The 22,448-nt window shown below is 47.9% G+C and overlaps 1 pseudogene; it reads left to right on the forward strand.

Moving 5' to 3' along the window:
• Positions 1–17,240, forward strand: part of LOC144373225 (arylsulfatase D-like) — a 30,821-nt pseudogene extending 13,581 nt beyond the window's left edge.
• Positions 17,241–22,448: the final 5,208 nt, after the last annotated feature.

Raw genomic sequence — 22,448 nt, forward strand, 5'->3', positions numbered from 1 at the left:
CATACTTTTCAAGAGTCACAATCTTTTCTGAAATATTGATTATCTAAGATATATTGAGGACATGGTTTAGAATATTTTCCTGTAACCTTTGACAATCAGGATTAATTATTTACATTTTCACCTTAATCACTAGGTGCACACTGTTGTGGGGCAGGTCACTCACAAAACACACCAATTCCCAGTTCTGTCCAAATGGACAAAATTTAGCTGGGCATCCAGGGACAGCTCCCTGCAGGACCTATAACTGTCTCTGCAAGGAACAGACCCAAGCCTGAGCAGGAGAGAAGCATTTCTTACATGATATTAAGTCTAAGGGTTAAATGAAGTCTGTTTGGTCATTGCCCATATAACCTGGCCCATAACACTATACTACTACATGTCTCCTGGTCTATTATTAACTTTTAACTTTAAATCATATGTATAATTACTTCATTAACCTTTAACTTTAAAGCACACCTAAAATCATTAGTAAGCTTTCTTACTTTTAATCTAAAGTCCCAGTAAAACACACTTCAAATAGTGAAACACACTTAAAATAGTGAAAGCCTATTATTCCGAAGTGACTCTAAAATGTATCTACATTAATTTTACACTATTCTATTTTTAATTTCCAAAGTAATTTCCTTTATATATATATATATATATATATATATATATATATATATATATATGACCTATTTAACTGTTTTCTTAAAGTTTCCTTGATCCTTAGTCAAAGCCCACCAAATCTCATGTCTTTATAATCTTTGAACTAAAGGGCAGGTTCTGCACCGCAACCTATTTGCCATTAATATTAACTATGTGTTTTCCACTTTCATCATGAATTCCTGTGTGAGGCAGAGGAGGGGTGTTAATGCGGGGAATGTATTTTTATTAGCCTCTTGTCCTCCAGGGGAATACTATAATCTTCCTTTAATTAAGGCTGTTATATAGGGTGGTCCTGTTGGCACAGCGATTGTTTTTTTGTAACTAGTCTATTGTAGAGCTTGTGGCTTTGGAAGGGAGGGGGACAATAGTGTACATTGTTAACCCTGGGATAAACATTTCTTGTGGATTAGGCTTTTCTCGGGAACTTTGATTGGTAATCTTTTCCCTGTGAGTTTCTTAAGGAATAACACTATTGTTTGTCTCCTGAGAGTGATTGAAACACACCTTGGGGCCTGTCTCAATTGTTTCCTTGGTCTCATTCTGGGAATTTTTCTGCATTCTCAGGGAACATCTACTTTTATTATTGATTGACGGATGCCCTGTTCTCCATATCAGGAGGATCATAAACCAAACACTTAACATTCCCCATGGTTTTGGTTTCCAGATGGTGTGGCCCTGCCACAGCATCCCCCACACTGTGACTCTGTCAGACAGCAGATGACAGAAACCCCTTTACCAACTCCTGATTGTGAAAAACCCCAGGAAAAAAAAGAAAAATTTAATAATAATAAAAAAGAACTGGGAAGTCACTTCAGCAGAACCCAACATGCCTGCTCTGTACAGAACAGGTGATTGAGAGCTGCCTAGGTGGGGAAGCCCTTTACCTGGGTCTTGAAGAGTGGCAGGTGCACTAACTGCACTTAAGCATTAAGCATTAAGAGCTCCGTAGGCCCAGGGATGTTCCTGAGCTGCTCAAAAGTTGGGAACCAGAAGAGCTGAAGGGGGAAGGACAGGATGGAGCAGCCAAGGACACATTAATCAAAAACCTAGTAGCTCCCAGTAGGGAGGGGCAATTCCTGGGACAAGTTATCTTAACAGCAGATTGGCTCAAGGGCAGGTTCTGGATAAGGGTGGAGAAAGGGCACTGAAGGAATTGACATTTCAATCCCTCAGGGAACAGTCTCCAACTTGCCAGACTCATCAAAATTGACCTCACCCCTTTTTCCAGTCTAGACTGACTGTTTAATTCTGGCTTCACCCCAGGCCCTGCGTGCACAAAAGAGCAAGAGTCCAGCCCCCTAGAGATTCCAAATGCGGAACCTGGTGGAGCTGAATTCCCACCAATTCTATGAGGGGGGTGGGGCTGTCCCAAGACCCTTGGAAGGAATTTTAAAAAAAGGGGGTGTTCCCTAAGCTGCCCTGGCTGCCTTGGGAGTCATCCTGCTTGTGCCCCATCCTGAATAAGCAACTCCAGAAGCCCCAGCTTCACAAGGAGGTGGGGACCCTGGAGAACTTGTTTCCATGCGCCATTCCCCAGGCCCAGAGTTGGGAGGTTAATCGGATGAAGTGAGCCACCGGGGTCCAGGAGCACGCCCAGCAGCCCAGTGGACGGAGACACCAGCCCAGGCAAGATTGCGCCCAGATCTGGGGTCAAGGTCTTTCCTTGGTGCCAGCGCACAGCCATGGAATCCACGCAGAGGTGTGCTCGCAGGCCCAGAGGACGTGCCTGGGCCACCGCCAAGTACTCGGGACCCCGGGACTGAGCCACTCAAGTCAAGGAAGAGCGCGAGACCCTGGGAAAGAAGCCGAGGTGCTTGGAAATGGCGAGTCACCAAAATCACCAAAACCCAGCCCTAGGTACATTCTCTGCATGGCCCAGAGAGCAGCACTGGGGGGGGGGCGGAGCAGGAGGGGGGCGCAGGCGGAGCAAGAGGCAGGGCCCGGGTTGAGCCACAGAAACTGCGCCTTTGGCACTGCTCCCGGGTCGTAGGGGGTGACACATCTCCCCACGCTGAGACCCTCGGGCCTCGGAATCCCTCCAAGACCCGCTCCCTGGCCCCTCATAGCCTGTGTCCCCCACACCAGGTCGGCACAGATGCGCTGCAGTGTCCCCCCACTAAGACCCGCTCTGCCCCCTCCCATTCCGATCCGGGACCCCTCCCCAGGGCCAAGTCCCACAATCTCTATAAGGCATGTCCCCTGCCCCACCCTGACAGGGCTGTGACACCCTCCACATACACATTTTTTAAGATACGCAGCCCGATGCCCGTTTCTCCCCAATAAATTCGTAGTCTTCCGTGTCCGGTCCTGGTCCCCACCCCAAGCCATGGCCTGTCACATACTCTAAGACAAAATCCTGTCCCTCCCCCAACAAGGTCTTGACCCTGGCTGAGACTCCTGTCCGGTCCCCTCCGCATATGGCCGTCTGGCCCTATCACTCCCAGAATACCACTTGGTCCCGACTTGGGGCTCGGCTTGAGTCCCCTCCCACCACCCCGCGCCCCCTCCCTGATGCTGCTGGGGAGTCCCCAGGAACCCTCTAAGCCACTGCTGTCCCGCTCCAGGGCCTTTCTCCCCTCCCCCCAGCTCTGAAGGTGCCTCCAACACTAGAGCCACCACTGGACCCCTGCGCTGCCCCTTCCCCTCCTAAGTCAGTCACCACTTCGCTCCTGGCACCCTGAGGCAGCTCCGAGGTGCCCAACACTAAGGCCCGTCCCCAGCATGTCCAGTCCCCCCATCCTAGGGCACACCCCTTGCGCCACCTCACCTTAAGGCCTAGTCTCCCCCTAGAAAGGCCCTGGTGGGCTCCTGGGAACATCCCCTCCCAGCCTCAGCTGGCTCAAACTGAGGCTCGCCCCTTGCTCCACCCCAGCACATCCCCCTCTAGGACACGCCCCTCGTCTCGCCCCCTGCAGTCCATTGGGCACTTTAGAACACTTCCTTGCACCGCTCTCCACCCTGTGTCCCCCTAGGAAGGCCCATCCAGCTCCTGGGCGCGTCCCCCTCGCAGCCCCAGCTCTGGGGTGCCCAACACTCAGGCCCGTCCCTGGCCCACCCCCAGCACGCCCATACCCCCACTCTAGGACACGCCCCGCCGTGCTCCTGGCCCCCCAGTCCCCCATCCCGCCCCAGCGCAGCTGTGCAGGGCCTTATGACCCTCCCCCACCGCCCGCTATAAACCTCAGGGTGCGGACCCTTGACTTTCATTCATCCCCGCCCCCCCCCACAGCTGTCTCCCCTCCCCCTAGCGCTAGGACACTCCAGTCCTGCTCTGGGTCTTCCAGTCTGCCCACTGCGCCCTCGCGAGGCCGGCCCGATCCTCCAGCAGTGGGACCGGCCTCCAGTCCCCCAGCCCCAGGGTGCACAAGATCTATTGCAGCCCCCGCCCCTTTCCTCCGGCTACCCTCCCCGCCACAGTGTGACGTCACAGTGACTCCGCCCACCTGCTCTCCTGGGTTGCCCCACCCCCAGCGCGTCCTGGATAGCTGAGTCCCTCTGGGTCCTGGGGCAGGTAGAGCCCAGGACCTGTCAGTGAAGCTCCTAGTAGTCGCTGAGGCGGTGGGGCGCCTGGCCCCCTATTCAGAGGCTCAGGGACACTCTTCTCTGCCGGCTGCACTGCTTCTCTGGGGTTGCATTGAATCCCCCATTGTGGTTTAAAATCCTAGTGTCCCTGTGAGTCTGGTTCTGCTAGTGCCCTGCCTAGATTATAAATTATACGTTATGACAGGCATCTATATATACTGGAAAAGTATAGTCTATATAGGGTTAGGTACTAGCTGAACTTTCAATATCCTCTGAGATTTTTGGAATGTGTCCCCAGAGAATAAAGAGGGGACCTCTGCTGTTTGCATGGGGTTAAAGTGGAGGGAATTTTCTTATTAGGAGGGCTCAGTGTCTGATTGCTTGCTGAAAATCTCCAGTTTGGGTGCAGGGGGGAAAATGAGCCTCTCTCAGCTTTGGTGTTGATTGGCCATTAGCAGTAGGGACTCCACCCTGGTTTTCTTGGGCTGCTGGATTCTCTGCAAAACCAGAGGCTTCCCACAACTCGATAATTTTCTTGGGGCTCAGTTGGCATCATAGGAGTTCGGTTCAGTCCCTCACCAGGCCCCTGACATCTACATATGCATGGTGTAAACTTTGCATGCCAAATCCTGTACATTTATTTCTTCTGCAGGGACTCCACCCTGCTTCTCCTCCTTGTATGTTGGCTTCTGCAGACCTGTGAGCAGAAATCACCGAACGCCTCCAAGCCAAACATCCTGCTGATCTTGGCAGATGCTCTGGGCATCCGGGATGTTGGTTGCTATGGAAACCTTACACTGAGGTAGAGTGTGGTTTTGGTGTTGGGGTGCTGCCTTGTGTGCAGTTTTGTGGAATAATTCACTTAAAATCGACCAGTGCAAATGAAATTTCTTAGTGCTGCAGAACTCAGCACCAAAAATGATTATTTTTCAACAGTAAAAATAGGGTCTTAGCTCTCTCAAATGAGGCCCTGCTGGGTATGTAAGGGTTTTTCTGAGGCTGCTGTAATAAATAACCAAAAACACAGAGACTTAAATGTAATCCAGGCACCACTACCCCTCACCCAGCCCTGGAGGGCGGAGGCTGAGACCAGAGTCCCATCCTTGGGCTCCAGGGAGGCTCCTCCTGCCTCTCCAGCTCCTGGGGCTCCAGGTGGCCCCTGGAAGAACAATATAGTGGCCCCTCAAAAGCTTAAGATTGAATCACAATATGACCCAGCAATGCCACCGCTGGGTTCAGACCCAAAGGATTTGAAAGCAGTGAGTCCAAAAGATACTCGCATATCCTGTGTTCTCAGAAACCCTGATCCCCAGTATGACTGGAGACTAGGGCAAAACGCATGTCTTAGTGAGGTGTGGGGTAGCCAGAGCAAAAATGGTGGCCAGGAGAAGGTTTGAATGGGGGTCTTTGGAGGCCAGAGGATCTTAGAGAGTGTGGGGTATTTTCTTATTTTGGCTAAACTGGGTAGATGGTTACACACAGGCTTGTAAAATTGTACTCAGTTCTGAGTCCTTTATTCTCAGGGTTAGCAAATCACTAGAATTTTACCCCAGATCCATCAGCCTGAATCTTAGGTATCCATTTATGAACGAGCCATTCCTCCACCCACCCATATGTCATGTTTTCATCCAGGCATCATCCATTTGTCTATCTGCCCATCCACCTATGGTGGATGGATAGATAGATGGGTGGGTGGATAGATGGATGGATAGATGGGTGGATGGTGGGTGGGTGGGTGGATGGATAGATCGTTAGATGGATAGATGATTGCCTGGATGGATGGATGGATGGATGGATAGATTAGTGGATGGATAGATGGATGGATGGATAGATAGATGGATGGATGGATGGATAGATGGTTGCCTGCATGGATGGATGGATAGATGGGTGGATGGTGGGTGGGTGGGTGGATGGATAGATGGATAGATGGGTGGATGGATGGATAGGTGGGTAGGTGGATGGATGGATAGATCAGTGGATGAGTTGATGGATGGATGGGTGGGTGGGTGGGTGGGTGGATGGATGGATAGATAGATGGGTGCCTGGATGGATGGATGGATGGGTGGCTTGGTGGGTGGATGGATGGATGAGTGGGTAGATGGGTGGTCAGATGGGTGGTTGGATTGGCAAATTGGTAGATGGGTGGATGGGTGAATGGATTGATGGGTGGGTGGATGGATGGGTGGGTGGGTGGATGGGCAGGCAGATGGATGGGTGGATGGGCAAATGGGTGAATGCATGAATGGATGTATGTATGGATGGATGATTGAATGGTGGATGAATGGATGGGTGGGTGAGTAGATTGATGGATGGAAGGACTGACAAGGTTCTTTAGCCTTGGTCCTACTGGTACACTGGCTCAGATCCCTCTGTGTGTTGGGCCCATTCTGTGCATTGTAGGATGCTGACCAACATTTCTGGTCTCCACCTGCTGCTCACCAATAGCACCACATCCCAAAGTGGGACACTTCCAGTGTCTCTGCACTTTTCCAGTTGTCCTCAGGGGAGCAAAACTTTTCTTATGGGAGGTCACTGAGTGGTCAGCTTTAGGCGCATGAAGAACAAGGTCTGAGGTTTTATAGCTTAGCTCCCACCAGATATAGCCTCCTCCAAGGGAGAAGGGAATAGAGTAGCACCTGTCATCTGACAGTCCCAGGGGAATTCCTTGAGCTCTAGAGGCTGGGTCACTGCCTTTGGGATTCGTATCTATAGTGAAATTCTCAATCTATTTTTGCATGTCTGACTGCAAAAGCTTTTAGGTGAAGTGTTTCATCATCTCTTTGAATTTTGCACCTAAGAAACCTGGTAGGAAACTCAGGGTGCACCCTTCGTGGATGGTGATTAGATATTTAAAGCATACAAGCCCCCTGGGTTGCATACCCCACCCAAAATAAGAAAAAGCCAAAAACTTTGCCTTTGTTTGTGACCTCGGTCATCTCTTCCTTCAAATGTAATTTTGTTGGGGTCCATCTTCCTCTAAGAAGCCCTGCAATGTAACCACAGAGTTATTTTGACAGGGGGTTCCACATAACCCACTCTAAGAGGAGAATGTCACCACGGAGATGTGCATTTTGTACCCCAAACCCACCTAAGGTCCTGGCTGATCCCACACTGCCTGGGCTCAGAGCCCATGTCATTCCCTAGCTGGACAAAAGTGTCTTTTGCAGCCCATGTTTATAATTACTGTGCAACATCTGTCATTCATGACCTCCAGAAATTGAAACGGGCAAGGTGTCTCTGAGCCAGCCCCCCAGGCCAAAGCCAAAATTCAAAATCTGGGGTGCCCTTTATAGCTTTGGCAACAGCTAAGGTGGGAGGAGGAACAACCCAGGGTGAGCCTCATCTGTCCTTTGCAAACTCAGAGAAGTGGGCGCACTAAGACAGGTGCCACACAGCCCCGGGAAGTTCCATGCAGGCCTCCTCTGAGGCCCAGAGCATTCCCAGCCCTTTCCCAAGGGACATTCATCTGATTTTCTCAGGACCCCCAATATCGACCGGCAGGTGGAGGAGGGCGTGAGACTCACCCAGCACCTGGCGGCCCCCCACGCTGCACCCGGAGCAGAGCCACTCCAATCAGGTGGGTGTTGCGGGGACCCTGGACAGCAGCTCCCGGCTGCAGACTGGACCACATCGCCACTGTAGCTGGGTAGTAATCCCGAAGATACTGGGAAATTGAAAGCTAATGTGCCCTCCTGTCACCTTCCTGCAGTGTGTGCTCCGAACAGGACCTCGTATGCCCTCACTCGTCACGACCCTCAGCCCCTTTGGGTGTTAAAACCTTCGCACAATACCGGGCATGGTGGTGCACGCCTGTCATCCCAGCGGTTGGGAGGCTGAGGCAGGAGGATCACGAGTTCAAAGCCAGCCTTAGCCAAAAAAAGGCCCTAAGCAACTCAATGAGACCCTGTCTCTAAGTAAAATGCAAAATAGGGCTACAGAGGGGGCTCAGGGGTTAGGTACCCCTGGGTTAATCAAACGGGAGTCACAGATAACCACACATCTCTTCCTGAGGTCTAGATCGTCCCTAGCTGATCTGAGACACACAGCACGCTGCACATTCTGCGGGAATCATGCTGATACTCAGAGAAAAAAAAATGCTCAGGGAAAAAACACCCAGTGCCAATGTCTCAGCTTGGCACTGAATCACGAGCCACCACACAGCTTTGTAATTGTTTTGGTACTAAAAATGTAAAAGTTTGATCAGGGGTAACTACTGCTGCTGTACCATTATTAGACCCATCAGTGAATATATTTGGAGTATTCACGATAGGTGTTTTTCTTGTCATTTTAGAAAAAACTACAGGATGCTTAGACCAAAAAGACAACAAAGGATTAGATGGTAAATAATTATCAAATGAAACATTCGATTTACACATGATTATTGCCCATGTATTTAACTCATTAGCTAACTCATCAATTTGCTCCATAGTATATGGAGTAATAATTTTATTAGGAGAAATTCCAAACACTCCCTTTGCTGCTCTTATTTCCTTGAGTATTAATTGTCCTACAGCCTCAGGATACCTAGTAAAAATAGTGTTAGGAGAATAAGATAAATGTATCCACAATAATGGACCTTCCTGCCAAAATACTCCTGTAGGAATATTTTTTTGTTGGTAGTACAATAAATAATAAAGTCAAACTTATATCAATTCTATCTAGATGCATATTTTCCATATATGTTTCAATAATTTTTAATGCCTTTCTAGGTTTAGGAGTTAACATTCGGGGTGAATTTGGATCTGATGGACCTTTTAGAATATCAAATAAAGGTCCCAACTCTCCTGTTGGTATGCCTAGGTAAAGCCTTATTCAATTTATATCTCCCAACAATTTTTGAAACTCATTAAGTGATTTGAGTTGATCTACTCGTATTTGAATTTTAGGTGGAGTGAACCATGGATGAGGATAATAGAACTCCTAAATAATTAATTAGAAAATTTAATTGTACTTTGTCTATTCCTATCTTTAGATTATCATTTTTTAACAAGTTTGTAAATGTGGCATAACATTCCAGCAATGTGTTTTTATCTTTATGTGCTAGTAATATATCATCCATATAGTGAAATATTTTTAGTTCAGTATTTTGATTTCTAAGTGGCTGGATTGCTTTATTAACATAGATTTGACACATAGTTAGACAGTTAGCCATTCCTTGAGGGATTACTTTCCATTCATATCTCTCATCAGGACCTTCATGATTTAATGCAGGGATAGTAAATGCAAAACGTGGACTATCCTCGGGATGAATTGGAATCGAAAAAAAAAAAAAACAATCTTTAATGTTTAGAGCTAAAACATGCCACGTTTTTGGTAAAGCAATTGGGGAATCCCTGATTGAGCAGGTCCCATAATAACCATATCATTATTAATGGCTCTTAAATCTTGCAATAATCTCCATTTACCTGATTTCTTTTTGATGACAAAAATGGGAGTATTATGTGGAGATACGGAAGGTTGTAAATGTTCTTCCACTAATTGTTGTTTGACCAGATCTTGGGCTACTTTTATCTTTTCTTCAGTCAGGGGCCACTGAGGAAACCACACTGGTCTTTCTGATTTCCAAGTAATTTTGATTGTCTCAGTGGCCCTTTCTGAAAATCCAACCCATGTCTGTCTATTCCTTGATCTATTTGAATTGGTGCTGCTATATCTTGTTCTTGTTTTCCTAATCTTTTTTATTTCCTAATGCTTTGTCTAGCCCTAGTAGTGGGCGCATTAGGATTGATGTTATTTGTTAACATCAAACCTAGTTGATCTAAGACATCTCGTCCCCATAAATTAATAGGAAGGTGATCCAAAACATATGGCTTCACATCCTTCAGAATTTTTCCAATCTAATACCATAGCACTTCTATGGGTATTAGTCGCGACTCCTAGGCCTTGAAGCGTTTGAGTGGCTTGTTGTAATGGTCAATGTTTTGGCCATTCTTGAAGAGATATGATGCTAAGGTCAGCACCTGTATCCAGCAGTCCATTAAACTCATGAACCTGAATATTTAGTTTTAGCATTAGGCGAGAATCTAAATTTAAAGACAACATAGCCCAATCTACACCTGTAGAGCCTAATCCCCTGGAACCTCTTTCTACATTATGACTAGAGAACTTATTATGTAGGCTGGATATTATTAACAACTGTGCTATTCTATCTCCAGGTGAAATTACTGATATACTTACTGGAGAACTAGCTATAATTTTTATTTCACATAATCGGGATCAATTACCCCAGGACTTATCATAAGTCCTTTTAATGTAGATGAACTACATCCAAATAATAAGCCTACTGTTCCTTGGGGAAGAGGTCCTTTTACTCCTGTAGGAATGATTTGAACTCCCATCTCTGGAGTTAATACTGCTCTGGCAGAGGCACAGATGTCCAACCCACTGCTCCCTTGGGTTTGTCTGATGAGGGATTTAATGGACCATGTGTCCTGTGCTCCACCCTGATGGTGTTGCGGGGTTACTCTACTGCCCCATATATTTGTGGTTGTGGGCCCCAGAGCATTGGGCCCCCCAGTTCTTTTTTTGGCAATGAAGCCTGATGCCTTTCTCCACGATATAGTAGGTAAATACCTGATCCTTGTTCGTTTTTTGATAAGGGAGTACCTTCTATGGTGGTTTGAGAACGGCATTCATTAGCCCAATGTCTCCCTCTACGGCATCGTGGGCAAATATGCAGTATTCTATTCCTTTGATTTCTAGTTTTGTTAAACTCTCCTCTTATGGGGCAACTCCTTTTAAAATGTCCTGTTTGTTCACAATTATAGCATATTTCTGGCCTGGCATCTAAAGCTTGTTGTACTACAGCTGCTAAGACTTGCCCTTGTTCATTAATATCTCTACATAATTTAATATATGTGTTAAAATCTTCATGTCTCCATGGTCTAATAACCTCTCTGCAGCAATGATTTGCTTGGTCATAAGCCAGTTGTTTTATTAATGGCATTGCTTTTTCTGTATCCCCCAAAATTTTGGCAGCCGTTTGAATAAGCCTATCTACAAAATCAGCGTAAGGTTCATTAGGTCTCTGTATTACCTTAGATAGCTGACCTTGTAAATCTCCATGTCCTTGTAAAGTCTTCCATGCCCTAACTGCGTCTGCAGCAATCTGTGCATATACAGCAGGATCATATTCAATTTGTTGCTGTTAACCCTCATAAGGTCCTTTTCCTAACAACATATCTAGATTTCTTTGAGGGTAACTGGCTGCTGCATTTCGCCTAGCTGTCTCCATGCAAAATTTTTCATTGGCAACCTTCCATAACAAATATTGTCCTCCATTTAGCACAGATTTACACATACTAGCCCAATCTGCTGGCGTCATGTCCAAGTTAGTAATGGACTCGACCATGCTCACCGTGAAGGGAGCTTGGGGACCATAGGTTGTTACAGCCTCCTTTAACTGCTTCACTGTTTTAAAATCTAAAGCATGGTGAATTCACTGCCCTCCTGCCTGCTCAAGTAGAGGGCATGCTAATCTTTGAGGTCCTGTCTCAGGATCCCACTTATCAACTACGGGGTTTGAGGGCCACTCAGCTGTCTCCATCGGTGGGGCTATTTGTTGAATTACGCCCTCTGGTAATAAAACGGAGTTAGTAACAGCCTCTTGTTGTGGCCTTTTTCCTAATAACCCCTTTTCCTTTAAATTTTCTTCCTCTCTCTGACTAGCTCGAGAGACCTTCTCTTTTGCTTGATCTAAAATGTCTTTCTCCATGGTCTGAATCTCTAACAATTTACTTAACACCTTTTCGGTTTCTTTTTTACTAATTTCTAATCTTCTATAAAGATAACGCAACCCAATAAGATAACACAAAACAAAACCTCAACTGAATGAAACAGAAACAGAATAAAAATGAGCTGTATCAATTTTCTCTTCCACGGGGCTGAAAAACTTCAAACCTTGAGCCAACCATCTTTCCCAGTTTTCCTGAGAAATTTCTAGGGATAGGCAGCTTGAAACAAAAACGAAATAAATAAAAACAAGAACACATTGTTTTTTGAAATGTTTACCCATTCTCTCGCCTTCCCTCAGGGGCGAGCAATTTTACTCACCTCCAAGTTTCAGATGTTCCGCGTACAGACCACCAAATGCCAGTGTCTCGGCTTGGCACTAAATCATGAGCCACCACACAGCTTTGTAGGTTCAAACAGCAATTCTTTATTCCCAAACTCACACCGGCCATCTACAAACACGTTCTGCCGAAATCCAAAATCTGCCCACACAATTTACCTCCTAAGTACTTTCTCTCCAGGAGAACTCAGCGGGAACTCAGGCAGAAGGCACGCCCTACTTCCAGCAGGAATAACCTTCAACCTGCAACTTCCCTAAACCCGGATTATCTTAAACCGGGAACGCCCTAAATTTGTCTTAAACCAGGAACACCCTTAACCCAAATTTTCTTAAACCCGGATACTTCCTAAAACCTGCAGGACACACCCTAATCCTGGATCCATCCTGGTCATTGAGCAGCGTCACCTTTCTCAAACACACATGCAAGGTCACAGCAAATTTCCAAGGTAAGTCCATTTAACATGGGGTACGCTGGCAAGGATTTTGATGCGTCATTCCTACTTGGCAATGGCCCTCAGCAACCCAACACAAATGTATGTGCACGTCTGGTAGAGGAGAAAGGTTCTTTTCCTTCTGGTATTTTCCACATACCAGCTCTTGTCTCATAAAATTGCCAGGTAGTTTCCCTTGGTAGGCTGTGCAGAGGGAGCCTTCTGGGACGGGATGACCACCATCATTGGTGGATGAGAAGCAGAAATACGGTGATTGACAGGTGAGATACAATGCTCCATAGATGGTGATGGTGATACTATCAATGAAGGAAGATGGATTAATGATGCTCAATTGATAGCAATCCTGTCAATAGATAATAGAGGAACAGGTGATAGCTAATGGTGGGTGATAGTGGTATATAGAGGTGACAGATGCATAATGCACATACAGGTGACAGATAAATGATGTGTGGCTAGAAAGGGGATAGATGCAACGTAATGGTACCTGGATTATAGGTAATGATAGATAGATAGATAGATAGATAGATAGATAGATAGATAGATAGATAGATAGATATACTGGGTTGGTTCTCATGATAGGCAAGGTGTGTCAAACTTATGCAGCTGACATTGGGGCAGATGATGCTAAGTGGTGGGGTCATGCTGTGCACAATAGCACATTCAACAACCTCTCTGATCTGCACCCACTCTCTACCCAGAGCACCACCTCCCCACCTTCCCCAAGTGCTGACAGCCAGATTCTTGCCCACTGTCCCCTCGTGCCCAGAATCCCTTTGCTAAGACCTGTTCCTGGCAAAGGGAACATGAACCTTGCTCTGCTGTGGGATCTGCAGGAATGGAAAACAATGAGTACCTGGTCCTCTACTGGAATGCAGGCTCAGGCGGGCTTCCTGCCAACGAAACCACTTTTGCAAAAATCCCAAAGGAACAAGGCTATGCCACCAGCCTCGTAAGTATTTGAACACCTGATTCCCTTCCCATCTAATTGTCAAGAAACCAATTTCTTCTGGAGGAAAAAAAGTTTATCTTTCTCTGCCTCCTGAGTTGGTATCTGGCTCCACTCTGGCCCTCTCGGATGGTTTTCAGTTCAGAAGTTCTCCTCATTGCAGAGGTTTGGGGTTCTTTGATATATATTTTGCCTTCTTTCCTTCTATGACCCTGTGTATCTTTTTCAGTCCCAAGGAATCAGAAAGCTCTTCAGAGCCTGGCTCCACCACCTGTAATTCCAGTAGCTTGGGAGGCTGAGGCAGGAGGACCGCAAGTTAGAGGCCCACCTAAGCAGTTTAGCGAGGCCCCAAGTAACTCAGCGAGACTCTGTCTCTAAATAAAACACAAAAAGTGTCAGGGATGGGGCTCTGGGGTCGAGTGGCCCTTAGTTCAATCCCTGGTACCCAAAACCAAAAGCAAGTCTTGGTTGAGGTCACTCATAGCCTCTGCTGATTCAAGATCTGCTCTTTGGAGGTTTTCTTTCCCCTGACCGAATTCAAATGGCCCTGGGGTTCTTTGTCCCAGGCAACAGCGTGCACCATTTGTGTGACTGACCACCCACCCCCACTTTCAGGAAAGTGGCACCAGGGCGTGAGCTGCGCGTCCTGTGGTGACCACTGCCACCACCTGCTGAACCACAGCTTCCACTACTTCTATGAACTGCCCTTCACCCTGATCAACAACTGCAACCCTGACAGGCCTCCAGAGCTGAGGTTCACAGTGGCTGCCCGGTTTAGCTGCTACACCCGAATCATGGCTCTGGGCATCCTGACACCCATGGCTGCCAAACTCAGTGGCCTCCTCTCGGATCCCTAGACCACAGTCAGGTGCACGGCTAGCCTCGTCTTCACCACGTGGTTCTCCAGCTGTGGGTTTCTGTGACTCTAGAAAACTGTGTGCTCATGCAGAACCAGCAGGTCACCAAGCAGCCCATGGATGTTGGGAGCACCACCAGACAGATGCTGCAGGAAGCCATGGCCTACATTCAAAGGTGGGGACCCTCACAATCCGGGGTGGGGGGCAGTTTATGAGCCGTGAGCTACCCTGGGGTCCCATAGCAGCAGGTGCATTGAAAAGGTCCAAACTCACACTTCATTCACAAATGAAAGAAAGCTATCCTTCTTCATGGCTACATAGTATTCCACAGTGTATATGCTGAAGGATTTCTTTATGGAGTCACTTTGCCCATGTCTGTCATCCTAGCAGCTGGGGAGGCTGAGGCAGGAGGATGGCAAGTGGGACGCTAGCCTCAGCAACTGAGAGAGGCTGTAAGAGACTCAGTGAGACTCTGTCTGTAAATAAAATATCAAAAGGACTGGGAAAGGGACTCAGTGGTGAAGCACCCCTGGGTTCCATCTCTGGTGCTAAAAAAAAAAAAAGAAGAAAAAGGAAAGGTTCAACTTCTTTGTATGAATTGGTTTCCACACTTGGATCTCTGCATTGAGTTACCGGGTTGCACTGGAAAGTATCCAAGTAGTGGTCGTGCATCAGGGACTCTTTCCAGGGCCCAGGGAATGCCTGAAACCCCAGAGCGTACCCAACCATTCATATATAAGTAATAAATAAATATTCATACATATACTATAATATATAGCTATTTCCCTATGCGTACATACCTATGAAGATGTTTAATTTATAAATTAGGGAAAGTCAGAAATTAGAAGCACCTAATAATAAAATAATAATGATGGCAATGTTCTGTAACACAGGGTGGGTGGGGTTAGGGTGTCCCGTCCTTCTCTCTCAAAATATCTTCCTGTAGTATACTGACCATGGATATTGTTTTACTCAGAAAAAATTGCCACTGTGACCAAAGTTCCCAAGAAGAACATTTGGAGGAGGAAGAGTTTATTTGGGGCTCATGGTTTCCAAGGTTCAGTCCATGTTTGGCCGACTGACTCCATGGTTCTGGCCCAAGGGTAGCAGAACAAAATGGCGGAAGGCCCTGGAGGAGGAGAGCAGCTCAGGACAGGGCACCAGGAAGCAGAGAGAGCTCTGCTCACCAGGGACAGGATACAGACCCCAAAGGCACAGCCCAGGGATCCCCTCCTCCAGCCACACCCCACGTGCTACAGTCACCACCCAGTGAGTTCATCCAAGTCGATTAATCCACTTCTACATCACACCTCTCATAATCTAATCATTTTACCTGTGAACTTTCTTGCATGGTCTCACTCATGAGTTTGTGAGGGGACCCCTCACAGTGAAATCCCAGCAGGTGAACCCAGGTCATGGGCGCAGCACATTCAAGGTCCACTGTGGACACCATCATCTCCCGTCTATAAGTCCAGTGGTTTTCTAATTTCACAAACAAGGACAGGCCCTTTCTCCTTTTTGTGTCTCAGCTGCACGTCCACACTCCTCTGGTGACTTTGAAAGCCTTCCTAAGGAGAAGCCACCATGGTTTATACAGAGACAACGTGGAGGGGATGGAGTGGTTTGTAGGTAAGTCAAGATCAAGAACGGGGGAGAGTACACCCCACTCGTGTCACTTGTTTGTTCATTTCTTCCCAGTGATAGTCTGATTTTGCACAAAACCAATCATTTCATTAGCAGTCAGTTTTTTGAGAAGCTGTCATTCAGCATCACCCTTAATGGTTACAGGAAGCAGAGAGACAATGTTAGCTTTCAGCATCGTGGAGGAAAAGGGCTCTGCTTTCGGGGCTTGGGGAAATGCTAGAGAGAAGAAAGAACTTGCAGACTCTTCCATCTGCGAGGGTTTCCTAGAGACGTGGAAGCCCTCGCAGGTCAGGTGACATGTCCTTGCACGAATATCCTGACATCTGAACTACGTGAGAGGCAGATGTCCCCAAGGAGAACAGCAGCTCACATCCCTCGTGAATTGGCCTCTGTGCCTTCAGGGGTAGGAAGGACCACTGGTCTCCACGGTGCAGGGAGATACTGCTGGGTTTGCAGGTGTCCCGTGCTCTTCTGATCATGGCCATCATAAACTTTACTGCTATTGGTTGTGGTTCCTTCCATGTGGGCTGAAATGTGTCATGGCCTTTCCTTGAACCGGCCACCCTCTCACCCTTTTATTAGGGCACTTGACCCCACCGGCACTGCACATCAAAACTATGCCTGCTGACGACGTCCTGGATATTTCTTTGCAAGTTTCTCCTGGTTTTTGAGGTGACGTGGTGCTAAGCAGACCTGGGCACGACAGTCTCAGCACTGTGATCACACATGTCCCTGTGGTCTCTGGGCAGGGAGCTTTTTCTCTGATGGTCCAGTACAAGGTGGGTTGTGCATAGAATGGGAAGCGCATGCCCCCAGCTGAGACCCGTGTGGGTGCTCTCTCTGACACCTTTCACCTTCTCCACACTAAAACCCTCCAAGCCCTTGATTAGAACCGTCTGAAGAACTCCACGATCACCTATTAGGACTTCGATCATGGAGGGTTACTGGAGGCCACAGATGAACACGAGCAGCTGGAGAGGTGCAACGGGATCTACAGAGGTGAGGGGCTAGCCATGGGGAGGGACGGAGACAGGGAGACAAAGGAGTCCACATCGGAGGTTTCAGAGCATGGAGACTATGGAGGAGGAGGGGAGGGATGATGATGAAGAGGAGGAGAAAGAGACAGAGGTGGAGGAGGAGATGGAGGAGAAGGAGGAAAAAATGGAGGAGGAGAAAGAGGCAGAAGAGGAGGAAAGGAGATAAAAAAAAGACAAGAAGGAGGAGGAGTAGGTGGAGAGATGATGATGTTGATGAGGAGGAGGAAGAGGAGAGATGAGGAGGGTGAAAGGGAGGAGAAGGAGGAAGAGATGGAGGAGGAAAAAGAGGAGGAGGAGGAATAAAAGCAGAAGGAGATAAAGGAGGAGAAGATGTAAGAGAGATGAGGAGGAGGAAAAAGAGGAGAGAGGAGGAGGAGGAGGAGAGGGAGGAGAAGAAGAAAAAGGAGATGGAAGAGCAGCAAAAGGAGGCTGAGGAAGAGGAGGAGGAGCAGAAGGAGGTGGAGGAGAAGGAGGAATAGGAGGAGGAAAAGATGGAGAAGTAGGAAGAAGAGAAAGAGGAAGAATAGGAGGAGAAAATGGAGGAGGAGTAGGAGGAGGAGGAGATGGAGAAGAGATGATGATAATGCAGAGGAGGAGGAACGATGAGGAGGAGAGGAGGGAGGAGAAGGAGAAGGAAGACAAAGTGACAGAGGAGTCAGAGAAGAAGGAGGAGGTGAAGGAAAAGGAGATAGAGGAGAGAAAATGATGAAAAGGAGGAGTAGGAGAGATGAGGAAGTGGGAAAGGAGAATGAGGAGGAGATGGAGGAGAAGACAGAAGAGGAGGAGAAGAGGGGGAGGAGGAGGAAGATGAGAAAGAGAGAGATAAGAAAGAGGAGGAGAAGGAGGAGGAGATGGAGAAGGAGGACAAATGGGAGAAAGAGCAGGAGGAGGAGGAGAAAGAGAAAGAGGAGGAGGAGGAGGAGAAGAAGAAGTAAAAGATGAAGAAGGAGGGGAGAAAAGAGATGAGCAGGAGAAGAAGAAAAAGTAGGAGGAAAAAGAGAAGATGTAGGAGAAGAAAGAGAAGGAGGAGGAGGAGAAGGGGAAGGAGGATGACGACAAGGAGGAGAAGATGAAGAAAAGATGATAATGAGGAGGAGAAGGAAGAGGGATGAGGAGAAAGTGGAGGATATGGAGAAGATGGAGATGGAAGAGGAGGAGGAGAGATGTTGAGCAAAAGGAGAAAGAAGAGGAGAGATGAGGAGGAGGAATAAGAGAGAGAGAGAAGGAGAAGGAGAAAATAGAGAGGGAGAAGGAGGAGATGGAGGAGGAGATGCAGGAGGAAAGAAAGAAGGGTGGAGGAGGAAGAGAAGGAGAGGGAGGAGATGGAAGAGGAGATGGAGGAGGAGAAAGAAGAGATGGATGAGGGGAGAAGAAGAGAAAGGAGGAGGAAGAAAAGAAGCAGGAGTAGAAAAAGACAGAGAAAATGGAGAAGGAGGAAGAGATGGAGGAAAAGGAGGAGGATGAGATAGAGGAGGAGGAAGAGGAGAGTAGGGAGTAGAAGAAGGAGGAGATGAAGGAGGAGGAGGAGATGGAGAAGGAGGAGGAGGAGAAGAGAAAAAAGGAGAAATTGGAGGAGAAGGAGAAAGAAGAGAAGGAGGAGAAATAGGAGAAGAAATAGAAGATAAAAGGAGGATAAATGATGAGGAGGATGAAAAGGAGAGATGGGGAGGCGGAAAAAGAGAGGGAGAAGAAGGAGGAGATGGAGGATAAGGACAAAGAGGTGGAGAAGGAGGAGAAGGAGTGTGAATGAGAAGAGGAGGAAAAGGAAGGGGAGGAGTAGGAGGACGAAAAGGAGGGGAAGGAGTAAGAGTAGGAAGAGGAGTAGAGATGAGGTGGAGGAGGAGAGATGATTAGAAGGAGAATATAGAGGAGGAGGAGGAGGAGATGGAGGGTAGGATGAGGAGGTAATGAGGAGAAGATGGAGGAGGAGAAGAAGAAAAAGATGGAGGAGAAAGAGAAGAAGATGGAGGAGGAAGAGATGGAAAAGGAGGAGAAGATGGAAGATGAGGAGAAGAGATCAAAGAGGACAAGAGGAAATGAAAGAGGAGGAGGAAGAGGAGAGAGATAAGCAGAAGAAGGACAAAGAGGAGGAGATGGAGGAGAAGGAGGAGGAGATTCAGGAAAGATGATGATGTTGAGGAGGAGGAGGAGAAAGAGAAATGAGGAGGAGAAGAGAGAGAAGAAGGAGAAAGAGATGGAGAAGGAGGTGATGGAGAAGGAGCAGGAGAAAAGGGGGAGGAGGAGAAGGAGAAAAGATGAGGAGAAGGAGGAGGAGAAGGAGAGGAGGAGAAGAAGAAATGATGATGATAAAAAGGAGGAGAGATGAGGGGAAGGAGGAGAGATGAGGAGAATAGAAGAGAAGAAGGAGGATAGGAAGGAGAATGAGAAGGATATGAAGGAAGAGGAGGAGAAGAAGGAGAAGATGATGAGGAGGAGATGAAAAAGGAGAAGATTGAAGAAGAGGAGAGGAGATGAAGGAGGAGGAGAAAGAGGAGAGAGATGAGGAGGAGGAGGACAAGGAGTAGGAGGAGAAGGAGGAGGAGATGGAGGAGGAGGAGAAGGAGGAGATTTAGGAAAGATGATGATGTTGATGATGAGGAGAAGAACAAATAATGAAGAGAAGAAGAGAGAAGAAGAAGGAAGAGATGGAGGAGGTGATGAAGGAGGAGGAGAAAAAGGGGAAGAGAAAAAGGAGAATAGAGGAGAAAGAAGAGGAGAGGAAGGAAAAGAGGAAAAGATGGATGAGAAGTAGGAGATGAAGGAGGAGAAGAAGGACTGTGAGGGGGAGGAGAAGGAGAAGGAAGAGAAAGAGAAGGAGGAGAAGGAGAAGGAAGAGAAGGAGAAAAAGGAGGAGGAGAAGGAAGAGGAGGAGAAGAAGGAGGGGGAGGAGGAGGTGGACAAAAAGAGGAAGAAAAAGAGGAGATGAAGGAGTAGGAAGAGGAGAAGGAGAAGAAGGAGAAGTGAAAGGAAAAGGGGGAAGAGGAGGAGGAGAAGAAGTGGGAGATGGAGAAAGAGATGGAGAAGAAGGAGGAGGATCAGGAGGAGAAAGAGAATGAGGAAGAGAAGGAGGAGGAGGAGGAGAAGGAGATGCAGGAGAGAAGATGATGTTTATTATGAGGAGCAGGAGGAGAGATAAGAAGGAGGAGAAAGAGAAGAGAGAGGAGATGAATGAGGAGGTGATGGTGGAGGAGGATGGGGAGTATATGAAGGAGGATGAGGAGGAGAAGGAGTAGGAGAAAGAAAAGATGGAGGAGGAGGAAAACAAGCAGGAAAAGAGACATAAGGAGGAAAAGGAGAAGAAGGAGGAGGAGGAGATGAAGAAGGACAAGAGAGATGAGGAGGAGAAGGAGGAAAAGGAGGAGGAGGAGGAGGAGAAAGTACAGGAGGAAGAGGAATAAGAGAAAGAGACAGAAAAAAAAGATTGACTAGAGATGATGTTTTTAAGGAGGAGGATGAGGACAGGGTGAAGCAGGAGGAGGAGATGAAGGAGAAGGAGATGGAGGTGGAGAAGGAGGAGAAAGAGCAGAAGGAGGAGGAGATGGAGGAGGAGGAGGGAGGTAAACAAGAGGAAGAGAAGAAGGAGCAGGAGGAGGAGGAATAAGAGGAGGAGGAGATGGAGGAGAAGGAGGACGAGGAGGAGTAGGAGGAGAGAGATGAGTAAAATGAAGAGAAGAAGGATCAGGAAGAGGAGGAGGAGAAGGATGATAGAAATGAGGAGATGGAGGAGAAGGAGGAGGTGAGATGAGCAGAAAGAGAAGAAGAAGGAAAAGGAGGAGGAAGAGATGTAGGATGATGAGGAGGAGGAGATGGAGGAGAGATGATGACGATGAGGAGGAAGGATGAGTCGGAGGAGGAGGAGAGGGAGGTAGAGGAGAAGGGAAAGGAAGAGGAGAAGGAGGAGCGAAAAAAAAGGAGGAGGAGAAGGAGGAGGAGGAGGAGGAGAGATGGAAGAGAAGAGGGAGAAGAAGGAAGACAGAGAAAAAGAATGAGGAGATAGAAGAGAAGGATGAGAGGAAGAAAGAGGAGAAGGATAGGGAGGAGAAGAAGGATGAGGGGGAGGAGAAGGAAGAGAAGATAATAATGAGAATAATAATAATAATAATAATAATGAGGAGAAAATGGAGGAGATGGAGAAGAGATGATGATGATGATGCGTAAGAGGAGGAGAGATAAAATGGAGTAGGAACTGTGAAACCCCGGAGATCCAGGCCCACTGATTCCTGCGGCCTGCCCTGCGGCTACAGAAGGCGTGGCACCCCAGGGAAGCCATTAATTAGCAAGCAGGGAGAGGCTCGGCTGCGATCAGGTGGAATCCCGCCAGCCAAGCCCACACTGACCCCTGGGCTGAGTACGGGAGTTTAGACGAGGAAGGAAGCAGTACAGTCCCATCCCCCACAGCGGACACTCCACCAAGGCAATCAGCAGTCAGCATCTTGAACAGCTGAAATATCCACTGCCATTCTCCGACAGATCTCAACAACAAAACAGGTGTGTGGCACTCAGCCCATCCCCCATACATCGGGAACTCGCATAAAATCTCTCCTAGGCTTGCTGGGGAAGGGAGAATCAGAGTGAGCCTGCATAAAGACTAGGGGGGAACTAGAGGCACCTGACCTGCAACCCCCCCTACCCATCTGCAGCCAAAAGGAAACCTGTCTAGCTAGAGCTGGGGGAGGGGCAAGCAGGAAAAATCCAAAGGACAGAGGGCCTGGGATCCCAATTGCCAACTGTGGGACCCCGGAGATCCAGGCCCACTGATTCGTGCGGCCTGCCCTGCAGTTACAGAAGGCTAGCAGGAGAAACCAGGAGGCTAGAGGCAAGGCCCTCGAGACTGGGCAGCTGGAAATTGCAGGCCCGCCGGCGACAGTTCACCCACTGCCCGCATAGCTGGGCGGTTGGAGAACACCCAGCCGCAGGTGACTGATCACCCGCCCGCGGCCTGTGATACTGGGTGGCTGGAGACCGCCTGCCTGCCGCGACTGGGAGCTGAAATCAAACAGAGACAGTCCAGTCACATCACCTCATCAGGACACCCCGGCAAGGAACTGGGGCCGGTCATAGCAAAGTAGTGTCGTCACTGGAGCTCGGACGTCGGATCTTCCTTCACAGTGGAATCCACGTCAGCAGGCATAGTTTAACAACACTAAGGAGAGGCATCAGAGTAATACAGAACCAAAACAAATCTATAGAAGAGAGCAGAAACACGACAATCAAATAGAGCTGGAAAGCAATGGGGACAACATGAGAAAACAAGGAAAAAAAGGAGTACAA

The sequence above is a fragment of the Ictidomys tridecemlineatus genome, unplaced genomic scaffold (genome assembly GCF_052094955.1).
Source record: "Ictidomys tridecemlineatus isolate mIctTri1 unplaced genomic scaffold, mIctTri1.hap1 Scaffold_316, whole genome shotgun sequence".
Taxonomy (NCBI): domain Eukaryota; kingdom Metazoa; phylum Chordata; class Mammalia; order Rodentia; family Sciuridae; genus Ictidomys; species Ictidomys tridecemlineatus.